This window comes from Penaeus japonicus, unplaced genomic scaffold (genome assembly GCF_977035675.1).
Source record: "Penaeus japonicus unplaced genomic scaffold, GWHDUDI00000001_assembly GWHDUDI00000009, whole genome shotgun sequence".
NCBI lineage: Eukaryota > Metazoa > Arthropoda > Malacostraca > Decapoda > Penaeidae > Penaeus > Penaeus japonicus.
This window is the reverse complement of record NW_028234411.1, coordinates 23,644,440-23,646,939: the sequence shown is the minus strand read 5'-3', so window position 1 is coordinate 23,646,939 and position 2,500 is coordinate 23,644,440. Positions and strand designations below refer to the sequence as shown.

At 45.7% G+C, this 2,500-nt stretch overlaps 1 protein-coding gene across 1 annotated transcript in view; it reads right to left on the bottom strand.

The window, feature by feature from the left end:
• LOC122253361 (procollagen-lysine,2-oxoglutarate 5-dioxygenase 2) overlaps positions 1-2,500 on the bottom strand; it is an 83,459-nt gene that overhangs the window by 2,897 nt on the left and 78,062 nt on the right. The window lies entirely within an intron of this gene.

The window sequence follows — 2,500 nt, the reverse complement described above, 5'->3', positions numbered from 1 at the left end:
CAACACTGTAAGATGGAGCTCCAGAGAGATGATATGTTCTTGGCAGTGTTCCATGAAAGATATGATTCCGTTATGGTAACGTTACACACTGTTTCTGGCAACAATGCTTTTGAGTCTAATTAAAGAACGAAGGCAGCTGGCATGCTAGACGTTATCGAAACGAAGTTGTTCCTCGCTTTACAAGGAAATTTTTTACCATTGCAGGTCCTCTGAGCCGCTATATGCAGTCTAGCTGTATAGATTTTGCAGAAACCTTTGCAATGGCTGACAACACAATTATGCACCTATAGAGATTAAGAACGAACCCTAAATTTAAAGTACAACTTGTAGAAAGCAATATCCAAGGTGTGCAACGGATTCAATGCAGAGTTCAGCATCGTCGCAGAATGGACGGGAAGAAGCGCAAGACCAGCCAGCCAAACCCCTGAAGAGCATTGGACCCGCGGTACGTTTTGCGTTGTCGTGGACACTTCAATGAAAACTCGCTTTGCAAAGAATAAGAACTTTTTTTCAATCATACAGTCTCTTATCTCCAAGCAACCTTTCTTGAAACCTACGAGATAACGGAACAGCTGGAGCCAAAGCTGAAGGCTTTTTGGCAGAAGTATGACATTGATTTGATACGCTGTTCAGCAGACCGTTTGAGTTTTGCAGGAGTTTTTCCAAAGTAAAAGATTAGTTCAACGGCTGCAGGCAAGGTCGTGACGGTAGCTACGAGGCTGCAGAGCTCAATAAGATGCCCTCATTTTCTGATATTTTACAGCTTCTTTTTCTCATCCATAATACCATCTGCTGGATACCTACCCAGTCTTGAGCAAAATCTACGCTATCGCATTAGCCATTCCTGTTAGCTCTTCGCCCGCTGAACGTAGATTCTCTGCCTTAAAGCAAGTTAATTCCGAATCCGAACATCTATGGTGTGAGAGCGAAAGGAAGGTCTGTTGTTGATGACATTTGAGCGTAAGATTTGCTGGTCGATCGATTGCGAAGACTTAATTGACACTTTGGGGCGTGGGTCTCAAGGGTTGTCTAAAGCACTTATTCAAACGCTAAAACTCTTAACGACATATCTATATCTTACCATTAATAATACATATTAACGACATATCTAAATCTTACCATTACTAATGATAATCTTAAGGGGACGCCAAAAAGGGTTTGTGCCCCCCCCCCCCCCACACACACACACCCGGCTAATTTCAATCCACTTCTGAGTGTTTGTTATTCAGTGTAATTTTATTTACTAGTAGCTGTTATTCGCAATTATGAGCGTAAATATTTAAATGCGATGTTATCGTTTCATTTAATTTCACAAAGTTTATCTTCATTGTCATTAAGTACATATTTGAGCATTATTTAAGATTATCTTCAGGCAACAAATTTGACATCAATATAACATTTCTATGATACATATATGGCATCAATGACATTACTATATTCAGACAATAGAATGAATCACTTAAGACAAAGAATATTAAGAAAATTAAAGCCTGATATATTCAAGGGAACGATATCAAAATAAAGTTGGAAAATCACTGTGGTTGTAAAATTAAATCAGAGTTGTCAGGAGAGAAAGAGCGAGAGGGGGAGGGGGAGAGAAAGAGAAAGAGTGAGAAGGAGGGAAAGAAAGAGAGAGAGATAGAGAACGAGAGCGTGAGAGAGAGAAAGGGGTGTAGAGAGATGGAGAGGGAGAGTAAGAGAGAGATACAGAGAGTGAGTGAGTGAGTTAATGAGAGAGACAGAGAGAGAGAGACAGAAAGAAAGAGAGAGACTGAGTGAGTGAGAGATGGCAGAGAGAAAGAGAGGGAGAGTGAGTGAGAGAGATAGGGGTTGGGTAGTGGTAGGTCTTACGCCTTCCGCTTTTTCTGTGCATTAAATAATCTCTCTCTCTGTCTCTCTCTCTTTCTCTCTCTTTCTCTCTCTCTCTCTCTCTCTCTCTCTCTCTCTCTCTCTCTCTCTCTCTCTCTCTCCTTCCCTCCTCTCTCCTCCCTCTCTCCTCTCCTCTCACTCTCTCTCTTATCTCCTAACCCTCCTCTCTCCCTCTCCCCCCCCTCCTCTCTCCCTCTCCTCTCCTCCCTCCTCTCTCCTCCTCTCCTCTCTCTCCTCTCTCTCTCTCCCTCTCTCTCTCCTTCCCCCCCTCTCCCTCTCTCTTCCTCTTCCTCTCCTCCTCTCCCCTCCCTCTCTCCCTCTCTCTCTCCTTCATCCTCTCTCCCTTCCTCCCTCCCTCTCTCCCCCTCTCCTCCCTTCCCTCTCTCCCTCCCTTTCCCTCCTCCTCCCTCTCTTCCTCCCTCCCTTCTTCCCTCCTCCCTCTCCCTCCCTCCCTCTCCCCCCCTTCAACCTCCTCCTCCCTCCCCCTCTCTTCCTCCCCTCTCCCTCTCCCTCTCCCTCTCCCTCTCTCTCTCTCTCCCTCTCCCTCTCCCTCTCCCTCTCCCTCTCCCTCCCCCTCCCTCTCCCTCCCTCCCCCTCCCTCTCCATCCCTCTCCCTCCCTCTCTCTCTCTC